Consider the following 13,781-nt stretch of genomic DNA (forward strand, 5'->3'; position numbering starts at 1 on the left):
CGTAGACACTTGCCTGGGGCACCAAGAAGTAAATCTCTGGGCTCTCTTTTCATAGCTTTCTGTAGCTTTCAGAAGAGACTGGAGGTCCTAGATGTCTCATGTAAGAAATGAGAAAGTGGAAAGGAGTATGATTTTTATAGTGTCTAGTAGTTATTTCTGAAACTCAGACCTTTGGAACCTCACGTTCAGATGAAATATCTTAGAATCATAGAATCACTGAATGGCTTGGATTGGAAAGGACCTCAAGGATCACCAAGATCCAACCACCCTGCCTCATGCAGGGCCACCAACCTCCACATCTAATACTAGACCAGGCTGCCAAGGGCCCCATCCAACCTGGCCTTGAACACCGGGGACAGGGCATCCACAGCCTCTCTGGGCAGTCTGTTCCAGCACCTCACCGCTCTCACAGTAAAGACTTTCCCCCTGATATCCAACCTAAATCTTCCCTCCCTCAACTTAAAACCATTTCCCTTTGTCCTGCCATTGTCTACCCTTGTAAAGAGTTGATTCCTCTCTTATTTTTAGGCTCCCTTTAGGTACTGGAAGGCTGCAATAAGGTCATTCCACAGCTTTCTCTTCTCCAGGCTGAATAAGCCCAGGTCCCTCAGCCTGCCTTTGTAGGGGAGGTGATTCAGCCCCCTAATCATCTTCGTGACCCTTCTCTGGACACTCTCCAACAGCTCCCTGTCTTTCTTTTACTGGGGGTCCCAGACCTGAATGAAGTACTCCAGATGGGGCTTCAGAATGGCAGAGTAGGGAGGGACAATCAGCTTCCCCTGTTCCTGCTGGCCACCCCTCTTATGATGGAGCCCAAGATACCATTTTCTTCCTGATATGCAAGAGCACACTGCTAGCTCATGTTAAGTTTTGCATCCATCAGGACCCTTAGGTCCTTCTCTGCAGGGCTACTCTCAAAGTTTATTTCTCCCAGTCTGTATATATGCCTGGCCCAAGTGCAAAACCTTGCATTTTGCTGCATTGAACCTCATTAGATTCGCCCAGGCCCACCTTTTGAGTCCTAAAATACACCTGAAAACTTTGGCCATATGTGTATATTAATGAGGACAGCAGTACAATGTTTATTTCCAAAATATTCTTCCAAGCCAGAACATATTCATCTCTGTGACCAAGCTGTCAACTTTTGTTTTACAGGTGAATTGAATGATGTATGTTTTTCTTGAATATCTGACAGATTAATAGCAATTACAGTCAACAGTACCAAATTCCCCAGAAAACATTTTTTTTTTTGATACATTGCAAAAAGAGGAAAAATGTTTTTCTCTAGCTAGCAGCCACCATCAGCTGCACTCTTACGAGACTACAGAGTGAGATTCACCTCTTCCTCAAAATGAGTCTTCCCCAGCCCTGACCCAGACTGGACCAAGTTGTTCTTCAATGCTAAATTTGCTCGCGTGCAGCTAAGACTTGATAATCACAGATTTCAACTAAGCCAAAGCTCTTTAACTTGTTTTGCTCTGCTGGGCCACAATAATAAATAAATAAATCTGCTCACTGCACCATACTGTTTTAGTAGAACTGGGTTAGGTGGGTGCTTGATGAGACAGTCACAGATGCTGAAGAAAAGGCTGTTAATGTTTCAAGAGAAGATAGTGCTTCTCAACCAACATTTGAGCCTGGAGTTCATACTGAAAAGAAATAAGGTGCTACTTGCATTTATTTGCATTCCAAGGTCATTTTTAAATTTGGGGACCTAGTTTCAACTATGATTGCATCTCATTCTTGTTTACCTTCCTGCATCATTTGAATGTATGCTGAATGTCTGTCATATCTAAGATGCTTGTACTGCTTGCACCAGCAAGAACACTGCTAAAAAGCTGATGCCTTCCCTCACAGAGGTGGTTATAAGGGGTAAGAAAGCCTTGATACTGCTCCAGTACTGTCTGAATATCTCCTCCACCTTCATGCATACATGCGTACATGTATACATATATAGAGGTGGGTATGCATATATATACATATATGTACAGCAGGATTCCAGGCAGATTAAAGGTTATTTTATATGTCTTTATACCACTTATGTACAAACACGTTTTCTTAAACTCACATTTGTTATTCTTTAAGTAAAACTAAAGACAATATCTGAGTCTGCAGATTTAATATGTATTTAGGACTAAATTTAGACAGAACTGCATTTTTCCCATCTTATTTTTTCACCTTGTAGATGCCCTCTACAAACCATGGTGAAGAAATCCAACTACAGTAGTGAAAACATATTTATCAAGACAGAAGTGGAGTGTCTTCTAAAATAATAAAAAAGTAAAGAAAATAAAACAAGAGAGTTTTGCACTCCTTTTTTCCCCCGCATCTTTATTTCTCATTGTTTTGGTTCTCCATCCGTTCCTGAGATACAGGAAGACATAAATGAATTTCATTTTAGATGTGAGCATGAAACAGAAATAGTTCGTATTCCAGCAGCTGGCTTTTAGCTTCCCATCTCTGCTCTAACCTTACTTTCTTGCTTTTGTAATTGGGCACAATCATTTCAGTTAATGGACTGAAAATGCTTCATGGTTAATTATTCCGCAGTTCAGTCCCCATGTTTGTTAAGCCTGTCTTCTAATAACAAAACATGGGATCAGACAGCCATGTGCATGCTAACTTCTTTCCCCCACCAAAATACAGTGCTTTGTCTGGCTAGTGGTGGGATTTCTAAGGGACCCTAAGAGGGTTAAATGGCTGAGTCTTGCCAAGATTCATCAGACAGTGCCCTGGAAAATATCACACCTTAAACCTCAAGTCAGGTGGAAATCTTCTGCTCTCAGAAAAAAAGGAGGATCCTGGAAGGTTAATTCTGATTAAAGTTCTTGACTGAAAGGGGCCCTATTCAAAGTGTTATTTAGAATATAGGCAGTCCAAAACCACAATAAACAAACAAACAAACAAATAAATAAGTGAAGAGGAGGGGACACAAGGACTGAATAAAAGGTTCATACTTGGTTTTCTAATTACTGTGTTAAAAACAATAAGAGCTTGTTTCTTTTGTCTCCCTCTCCAGTAACGAATCCTTTTCTAATAGCTGGTGGAGGATTTTAGAAAGCATCCATAGCTTGAAAAAAGAGAAGTGAGATGGTAATTATTGGAGTAGGAATACTTCCCACCTGCCCACTTTATCAGTCCATCTGTCTGTGTGTCAGATAGACATGCCCCTAAACAGATCAGATGGATCCCCTGTTACAGGGAACACTCTTGAAAAAGAGGGTCCAGATAAACAAATATCCATTGATTAAAGTAGTAATCTGATGCTCACGGTGCGCACATGTGTTTGTGGTTTGCTTTTATTTTTTAAGATGCCTTGGCCTCAGCTCCAAGGGTGGAAAGTACATAAAGAATTTTAATTGCCACTCCTCAAAATCACATTCCTGAGCAAACCTGGCTTACTGGAGAGATTAATTCACAGTATAGACATAAAAATAAAGCATGGTTTTCCAAAATTAATCTTTGGAATATATTTGGCAAACATATTCTCCCATTTTCATTCTTTCCAGGTCAGTGTCCCACTGCTATCACAGCAATCTCACCACAGCTGAGGAAATCTAAAGCTCTAAAAAAGAAACCAAGAGGCACTAGGCCAAAGAATGACTATTGCCATCAGTCTGAACAGGAGGTGATGCAAAGTCACCTTGTTTAGTGGGAGTCTCAGAGAAGACTTGCAATTTAGACAGGACAGGCACTTTTCTGGAGGCCTAGATCCTGCTTATTTCATTGGCACAGCTCTGGCCCCCAGGGGGCAGGTGGATGGGAACTGAGGTGGCTCCTGGGCATGAGATTGAGAAGGAGAGACTCTATGCTTGCTTGAGATTATGGAAAGCTACCTTCTGCTGGTTGCTCTAATATCCATATCTCCTCTGCATGGATGTGGACTTACCTATTGTCACAGTGTTATCTAGATCAATCTATGTCTGTGATGGGGGCAGTAGGCCCATGGGCACCCCAGCCCCCAACAGAGGGGAAGGGAAAAGGGAAAGGGGTAGGGAGATGGGAGCTGGGCTCAGGGAAACAAACAGAGAAGCGGCAATGATCTAAGGAGGAAAACTTATTTTACTAATTACAATCTAATTGAAATTGAGGCTAATACATCAAGTAAAATAAAAGAGAAAGAGAGAGGATTCCGAAGACCGAGAAGCCTACTTTGAACAGCCCTCTCTGGGCTGTTTTCATAGTGCTCTGAGCTACCCTGCTCTTAAACCTTTCAGTTTTTCTCGTTAGTAACCCCTCGAAAAGCTGAAAATGATAAATGGTTTTAACAGGCCCAGCCCACAAGTGAGCAGCAACTGCCTGTGCCCCTGTGCAGTACTAAGACAGGAATGATGCATGAAGCCATCATTGTGCTTCGGAGAAGCATCACTGACTGTCTCGGGCTGAGAACATGGAGAACAATCATCAGCACCATCCCACTGTTTGGGCTTCAAAGGGAGGGAGACAAGCACAAGCAACAAGAGATAAGAGCCATTCAGTGACAGACCAACCCTCACAGGGTCCTGTGTTTTTCCAGTGAGCAAATCTGCCCATGCAGCCTCACCTGGAGCCAAGCTCTTGGAATGCAGTGGCAGATACTGTGCTCTTGCACATAATGGTGAGGCTGTGTCTATGTGAGGCACAGGTGTTTGGGTTTATAGCTGCTCCCTGTCCACAGCTGGGATTATTTATTTATTTATTTATTTTGAAGGGATTATAAACAGTTGTTTCAAAGAAAGAGAGAAAACACCGTGCAGAGTCACAGAGCCTGCCCTTGATGTTCTCATTACCTGGCTGGCCCTCCACATCCTCTGATGTAAGTTGTGGGGCAGATGTGTGCAACACTGGGCCCTTTGTCCTGCTGCGGGCACCTGACACAGGGCCACTGGAGGAACTCCTCACTTTGCACTGCTTGTGTCTCAGCACTAGTGACCACATTGCCCGCACACTGAAACCCTCCCAGAGCTTCCTGCAGTCTGATGAAGGACACAGCTTCCTTCCACAGGCATCTTCTACCAGTCTTCATCACATGGGTGCATCATCTCTTTGTTGCATCTGCCTCCAACTCTGGCGCCAGAGCCTTTCCTCTCTGTAAGACTGGGAATGACTTCTAAGCTGCATGAAGCCCACTCTGTCAGCCCATATTTCCCTGTCTTGCAGTGTTTCCTGGTGGATGGCTGTTATCCCCACTCCATGTGTCTGTGCCAACAGCTGAGGAACAGCTCCAGAGGTGGGAATGCCATAGCCAGATGCTGCTGACTGAGAGAGAAGGAAGGGAGAAATTCTGAGCATCTGCCAACACAGAAGCAGTGCAGAGAAGCATTATGATAATGCCACAACAAGAACTATGTGAAAAAATTGTCATTTGAATAATTCTGAAATTAATCCAATTACCATGAATATGTGGCCTCTTTTATTTTTTTTAAGCTCTTCCTTCTATGATTTCTTATTTCGTTTGAAATTACTTTTTCCATACTAACCATACAAGTAAATTTTGGGGCAATTTTACAGTTTCTGAAGAACTTGCTGGTCTTAAGCCATGACACAGGCTTGGGCTGCTGGCTCTAGCTCATTTTTCTTGAGGCAAGAGCCTAGAAAGCTTGAGACTATACTTCCAGAATGAGTTTTTATTATCTTTGAAGTAAGCAAATTATCCATCAGTGTGCCTGATTACCCAGTTAACCACGCAAGTAGGAAAACTATTCACACAAAGAGTCTTGTGCCTGTTTGTTGTGTTAACTCACACAACTTCACTAAGTTTGGGAAAGCACCCACACAGCATTTATTGCAATTCAGAAAGATTTGTCATTGTTCCTTAGAGGGTGTAATTAAGGCAGGAGTTCTTCAGTCCAGGTAGACAAATGAATTAGTACTAAACAACTGTAGGTCACAGGGGTGGGATCTGGCAAAATTTGCATTTTACACCCAGCTCTGCTACTCACTGGATCTACAAAACAAACTCAGTTTTCAGACTTCTTGGAAGTGCAGTGTCTTCAAAATGATTTTGTATTTTTGTTTGTTTGTTTGTTTATTTAAAATATAGGTCATATGGTAAGATTACCAGAATATTCCAGGGATAAAATCAATAGGAATCAATGTTAATGTGAAAGCTGAGGAATGAGGAAAAGAAAGTCTGGTGGTCTTGACGATTTTTTGAATGGGTTCTCAGAGTAACTATTCATTTTGGAAAAGATAGCACAGGTCTTCATTCATGTGTAGTTGCTGCTGCCTCTGTTTCCACAGTTGATTTCATTTTATGCGATGTCAAGGCCTGCCTTTGTCAGACAGTATTTACAACAATGTCAGGCAGTGATGGTAGAGTTAGAGGCAAACATGGGAAGGTGTTTTTTCTCTCTTTCTTCAGAGGTCTTATGTCTGTAAAGTGGAGAAGAGAAAAAAGATGAGAAAAAGAATAAACTTGTTATTTTTGCATATGAAATTTTTCTCCCTCCACTGAGCTGTGTGTCTGGTGATGTAATATTTGAACTGAGCTTCAGAAGTACAAATCAGAAATGGCTTTCATGAGGTCCTCATTCTGAATTATATATATATATATATATATATATATATGTATGTATATATATATGTATATATATATAAAACAAAGATAAACCTCTCTACAGAACCTTAAGTACCTTTGCTGATACTTATACAACTAGTTTCTTAGCACTTGGATCTTGTCTTGGTAGTGATTTTGAATTGCTACTTTTTCTTCTTTATGATTTATTCTATAATATGATCTCCTACATTTTATTGTCCGTTAGTGAGTGAGTGTGTGCGCTCAAATGTATACATGCTTATACGTTTATTCATATCTGATGAGAGTCTGAGAGAATTGAGATTGTTCAGTTTCAAAGTCCATGGTGAGACCTTACAGTGGTCTTCCAGTTCTTAAAGGAAGGCCTACAGGAAAGCTGGAGAGGGATGTTTTATCAGGAAGTGCAGTGATAAGATGACCGGTAGCGGCTTTAAACTGAACGGGTAGATTTCAATTGGATATTAGTAAAAAATTGTTTACTCTGAGGAAGGTGAGGAACAGGCTGCCCAGAGAATGTGTGGATGCCCCATTTCTGCAGGTGTTCAAGTCCAGGTTGGATGGAGATTTGACTAACCTGATCTAGTGAGAGATGCCTCTGCCCACAACAGGAAGGTTCAAACTGGATGGTCTGTAAGGTCCTTTCCTACCAAACCATGCTGTGATTCTATGATTCTGTGATTCTATACACACAGGTATAAATAGTCATAGATATGTACATATATATAAGTATATACACACGTGCATGCATTTCATAAATGTGAATAGGGCATTAACTGACACCTGTAGTTATTTAGTCATGGATTCTCTAATTATGTATTAAAGACATTTTTACTGAACTTTTTTCCAGGCTGGTAAACTACTGACATTGGCTCCTGTGGGACACAGAGATGTGAGTGGCTGGACATTTACTCTTTTGTCTGAGATGTGCCAGTGGGTTCAGCAGGTCCTCATCTCATGCTGCCACCAGTCACATATTCTTCCTGCTTGCTTTACTCCTTCATGCTTGTGCATACTGTGCATTTATTCTCTAAATCTAGAAAATACATAGCTGTAATATCCAGCACATCTCATTTTGTATGGCTGGATATGAATGGAATGTCTTTTCAAAAAAAAATGAAGCTAAAGCTCTTTTGATTCAGAGTAAGATTTCTATTCACTACAAAAAAACTCCTTGTTGCTATTATTGTTTTTTGCATTTTAGGTGACAGAAGACAGTAACTTCATTTATTTGACTAGATGTTTAAAAATACCTTCTGCTAGATATTATACAAATACATAAAAGATAACTCCTGCTCCAAACAGATTATATAAATTTGACAAAATAATTCAGCATACTTTTGGAAATTTTCCTAAAGAGGAATGATACCGCTGTTGTAGGATCAATAATTTTCCAGTGTCACTAAATTGATGCTCAGTGCAGAAGATACATAGTTTTAAAAGGCAGAAGAGACAATGCAAACTTTCTCTTCATAATTTCTTCTTCTTGTGCCATTGTTTTCTGATATATTTTTTTCTGATCTTTTCAACCAGCATCCTTCTACAATGTGTGAAGACCTTCCATTTTGTGCTCAGGGCACTGAAAGGTAAATCTTGATTGCAGCTGAGACAGCATGTCACCTCCTGCTTGAAAGTTCACCAGTCCTACAACGTAGGATTTTCTGTGTCTGCCTGTTGCTTCTTTGGGTAAGCTGGGGAAGGATACTTGGTGAGAGGCAACCTACATGAACCTTTTCTGTTAGTACCCCTGTGAAAAGGACATCTGGTCCCACATTAAAAACTTGCCTTTGAAAAAAACAAGACTGACTAATACAGTGTTTACGTAGCCTCTACTCAAGAAAGGATAGCTAGCATCCTATACAAAGCATGAATGCCAAATTCTATGCAGACTAGACCAAAGAGAACAAGCAATTTAATAGAACTACAATATTTTAAGTATTCAAATATATTGTCCATTCAAAACCTCATAGCGCATCCCTAGTAATTGAAGATGCATCCTACTAATTAAATCCAGTGAATTTTGTGGGGAAGGAGAGTCTTCCTTTCATTCTTGACTCCCTTTATACTGCCCTTCCATTAAAAAATTTCCACACTGAGGAAAACCACTTAGGAAAAAAAAGCACTTCCTAGTAGTGTCTATGTTTTTGTGTGGTTTGATATTATGTTGCAGCGCTAATAATGCTTTTCACTATTATAATTGCATGTATCCTCATACTACATAACTACAGAAATACTTAAAAGTATTATGAACTTTAAGTATTAAATATATATTTAAACCTTTAAGTATTATATATTTAAATGTTATATAAATATTACATACATTATATGCATAATTTATACAGGTCACATGACTGTTTGCTACCTAAACTCAGAACCTGCAGATGACTTTGAAGATGACATAAATAAGACTCTGTCAGTAGAAAGCTTCTAAATTTTCAGATATACAAGTATAAAGCAAAGAGGAAACGAAGGGGAGGCATGCAACACAACCCTGAAATTAGTATGAAATAAAAATGAAACAGTTTTTAAGCAGTGTTAGGAATTTGGATGAGAACAGCTCAGTGGGAGAGTTTTTCTCACAGATAGATAGTCCTGCAAAATGCCATTCAACATCCCCATTCCTCTTTCAAAATTACGTCAACTAATTGCTTAGCTCATCCCATGGCCTAAGGCAAATAATAATAATAATAATCAGGGTGAGTACATCAGTATTTTGGGGTTTACACCAAAGAACAGTGCATCTTGCATGCATTTTCGTGCTGGAAGGTAGTTCAGGCCCTGGAGCATTGGATGAGATCATTCAGGATTCAGGCTGCTGAGAGGTGGGACATTTTCAGGGGCAAGGTCATGGGCACACTACACTGTCTTTATATAACTGCTGGAAATTGCTGAAGGATTTCCAAACATGAATGGGAAGAGTATGTTGGGGAACTCAAGACAAGTGTAAATACTTTTTATGTCTTTAAATTGAAATAGCTTTTTTTTTTTTTTTTTCCCAACAGTGCTGGTGATCTACATGTCCTGTAGATTGATTTCTCTATTTGAGACATTCATCCACAACAACTTTTTTTTCCAAAGCCCTAACAATTTTCATATCTGAAGGGTGAACATACATTGAACATACATCTACAGCTAATCTATGTACTTAAGACTGTCACCATTAAGAAGATTGTAGTGCTTTTTCTCAAGTGTCAACCAACAATACTTCAGGCACCTGTAGTCAATGCTGACTTTGTAGTACTAGCCAACATAACTATCCATCATAATATAAAAGATCTGACTGTTAGTGTAGGTAAGGCCTTTACAGATGACATAAAAACCATAAATAGAAACAACAGTGTGATTTATGTTATTTTAGATAAAATCATTCACCACTCATGCTGATGTAATCAATTGTTTTAGATTTACCCCGGATCATGAAACAATGAAAAAAACAAATACTGCAGTAGGCCACTGATAATTTTATTCTTACAAATTCAATGTTAGGTGGTGCCCCAAAAGTAAATAGCAAATCATGTTCTTTAAAACCATTTGAAAGCAATTCTGTTCTAAGTATGCAGAAAATTTCTGAACAATTGTAATGTTATGAAGGAGAACATCTAGTGATTTCTGACTCCTAGAGCTCAGCCTTTCACATGAGGAGCCCCGCTGAAGCAGAGAAAATTTCAGATTGCTTTTAAATGCACAAGCAGGGAATTACAATACATAAGTATATCAGGGCTTTATGTGCCAGTAAGATTAGAAGTATGCTCAGCCCATCCTGAATGAGGTGCTCATTGGCTTTTTAAGACTGGGCTGTTTTGAAAGAGAATTTCATTTAATTGTTCATTTCTCTTTGGAAGTTTTGATAGCCTGTCACATCTCATATCTTCTTTTTTTTCCCTTCACATAATACAGTATATGCACAATGTTCTTTTCAGGCTGTCCTACAGTAAGAAATGAGATAAAGGATTCAAATAGAAACTAATGTGACATATATGCTTTCTACCCTGGGAGACTTCTCAGAAAAAAAAAAAAAAAAAGTAGCAAGTTTCATATCAGTCTCCACATAGTTCACATATGTGTAGCAATGGCAGTCCTCTGGTCCAGTAGTGCAGACTCAAACCCCTGTTTTTCATTTTCATTACAGGCAATGAACAGGGAAAATGGTACAGTAAAGGGAAGAAAAAAAGAAGTGAAAAATTGCTTGGCTCAGAGTGATGAGATTAAATGCAAGAATGTTACAGTTGTTCAATACTACTTTATAGAGAAAATATTTCTCTTGCTTCTTCTGTCATACTACAAAAAGAATGTGTTTATCTTTAGAAGCCTTTTGCAAAAAAAAAATGCTTCACTACTGAATAAGTGGATTTAATGTCACTGGACTGGGATTTTAGGCTTAAAATCCAGACCACCTGGAAAACCAGAAGCTGATATATATATATGGGTATCTTGATGATGTCCAGCTTGATTTCATTTTAGCTGCATTTATTTCTAATCTAGCCATTTCAGTTCAAAATATGGTCAGATCAAGCTCTCTTCATCTTCTCTCTTTTTCTTACCATTTACTCTTTCTTTCTTTGCCCTGAATCAAAAGTCTCATTCAGCCTGCAGCCATATGTGAGCAATCACAGCTTGACACGGGGTACTAATAACACCTACTCCAGCCATCTCCACTTAAATTGGAGCACTGCCATTGATGTGTGCTGGCGATTGCTCTGGCTTATGTCACTTGCACATGAGTGGCAGTGGGCACCGCAGGAGAAGGAGTGGGAGCCCCTCTCAGGGCTGCCAGCGGAGAAGGTGAGGCCATTTGAAACAGCAGTGAGGTCAGAGATCGTGGCTCAGCCTGATTTTGTAAGTGGCCTTAATGTGCTCCATAAGGATGGATTGGCAGAAGTGTCTCACTCAGGCCCCAGACTAACATTTGTTTTCATTTTTCGGAGGCTTCATGACACACTGGGGTCATTGAACTGTTCCTGCTAGAGCTATTTAGCATTCATGGTCTGGAGGAAAATAAAGCCCTAACCTCTGACCTTTCATTAGAATGGAGGATACGGGTGGGAGTGGGGAAGGTTTGGAGAAGAGGGGGGAGAAAAGGGGGAAAAAATGTTACTCTCCCTTCGAAAATAAGTGGCTTCTGTTTATGGTGCGGCTCTGGCTTGCCATTATTACAGGGCTGTGTTTACTAATAGGGAAAGGAGTCTGACTGAGCTGTGAAGTAGCATGTGCTTTTCTTGACAGTTAATTTCCCTGCAGTATGGGCACAAAACCCCCTTCTTCTGGGATTACACTCACTGGGAAGTGCCACAGCATGGCTTGTTGGGATGAGCACTGCACTGAGACGGGGATCAGCTCCCACTCATCTGGGCTGAGATTTTGACTGATGACTCCAACATTTCCCCACATCTCACTCTTGAATGCTATTTACTGTATTTACGTTGACCTTCTTCTCAGATCTCTTCTTTGCTAAGGAGAATAGACCATTTTTGTTTTTTCACTCATATGCATTCACTCCCTCTGAGAAAATGTGGAATGGTTTCGCCTAGTGTTACTAAAATAAATACTGTCCATAAATATTGGTCAGTGCTGCATGCAGTTCCCTCTTGGGTGCTGGGAGGAGGGAGCAGGCCTGCATCCCCTCCTTCCTCCAGCAGCCCTCAGCAGTTTCAGAACACTTCATGTGCATGATGCATAACACCTGACTACTGCAACAAAAGGCCTGATTTTCCACTGCTTTCCCCAGCCCAGGAATTGGATGGCAATGTGAACTGTCAATAGATGAAGGCAGTGTGAAGGTGGGGTGGACTGGCATACTAAAGGAAAACACTGTACAAAATTAAACCCACAGCCAAGAAATAACTTACTATACCTGGATGTGGTTAGGTATCTAGGCACAACTCCAGGCAGCCCAGGGCAGATATCCAGAGGAATTTAACCTGCAGCTCGCTGCTAGAAATCTTTTGCCAGACTGAATGTTGCCTAAACCCCATTAGAATGCCATTCCTGATGGCTTCTGTCCTATTCCATAACTGTTTCATGTGTCTTTGGTGGTTTAATGTAGTGGGAGCTCAAAAAGCCTGTAGATTAGGTAAAAATACATAAACTGTGTTTGAAAAAAAAAGAACATTTGGCTTGAACCAGAGCTGCAGCATGCTGCCAAGCTCTGAGGAGACAAAGGGATTGCAGCATCTTCCCCAGCCTCACTGGTGCTCCTCCACTGCTGCTGATGCGGCTGTTCCGAGTAATCAATAAGCTTTGCCTGTGGTGTGCACTTGAAAACTTCCAGTTAGAACTGTTTAAAGAAACAGAGTACTTGTTGTTTAACAACTGTTTTTTTATTTAGGATAATCAAAATTTGGATTTTGTTTAATTTTTCTGCTAAATATGCTTTTGTTAATTATGTAGCACTGCTTCCATCCTTCTTCAGGTGACCAAGGTAATAAGCCAGAAGAGAAGAAACTTTGAAATTCATATCTGGGTGTAAAGTAAAAAAGGTCAGTCTTGTATAATCACACTGCTATATCATGCAAGCAAAAATAAAAGCAAAATAGCTTCCTACTGAGAACTGTGAATGATAGATGCAGAAACAAATAATCAAGAAAAGTTCACAGAAACATTCACCAAGAAATTAACCTTGAATTAATATAAGTATATGAAACAAAATCTCTGTTCTGGGAGAGCAGAGGAGACCCAGCAGAGGCTGAACTCTGTTGGCATGGGAGTTGCAAGCAGAAAATCCTCTGTGAGGCTGCAGTGTCTGCACAAACAGAGATGAAGCCTGTAAGCACCAAAAGCTGTGCTATGGATGTGTGTGCGCTTGTGGAGTTTAACTTGTATTGTCAAATCCACCTCACTACTGCGGGGCCACAGACCTCGAGAAAAGTCAATATTCATGAAAAATACATGGTACAAAGTGAAGGAGGCTTGCACCGCCATAAAAAGGTAGGCTGTGTAACCTCTGGAGGAGGAAATGTAAAAGAAACTACACATAAGTGCTTCTGCAAAGAGCACTGCTGATTATATCCTACCCTCAATGCACTTATTCTACATCATCCTCTCCTGCCTACTTTCAGCTGTGGTTATCATATGTGTGACTCTAATAAACAACATTATTACACTACATAAATAAAATAGTAGAAATAGTGTAAGAAAACTGGAATTTAGAGGCAACATTTACCAGGGTCTTGCCACATTATTTAAATAGGTAAGGCATGTTCTTAATTGGGTTCTCAGAACCACATTCTTGAAGTCAGCTGAGCTCTTAGAGTCACATCAGGAAAGGCTT

General features: G+C 40.2%; 1 long non-coding RNA gene across 1 annotated transcript in view; it reads left to right on the plus strand.

Annotated features, from left to right (window-relative positions):
- Positions 1–13,781, plus strand: part of LOC107309726 — a 29,196-nt gene that overhangs the window by 4,780 nt on the left and 10,635 nt on the right. Inside the window, exons 2-3 of the long non-coding RNA XR_001553301.2 lie at positions 7,365–7,406; positions 8,048–8,100. This is a non-coding gene — a long non-coding RNA (uncharacterized LOC107309726). The remainder of the gene's footprint in view (positions 1–7,364; positions 7,407–8,047; positions 8,101–13,781) is intronic.

This window comes from Coturnix japonica, chromosome 2 (genome assembly GCF_001577835.2).
Source record: "Coturnix japonica isolate 7356 chromosome 2, Coturnix japonica 2.1, whole genome shotgun sequence".
Lineage (NCBI taxonomy): Eukaryota > Metazoa > Chordata > Aves > Galliformes > Phasianidae > Coturnix > Coturnix japonica.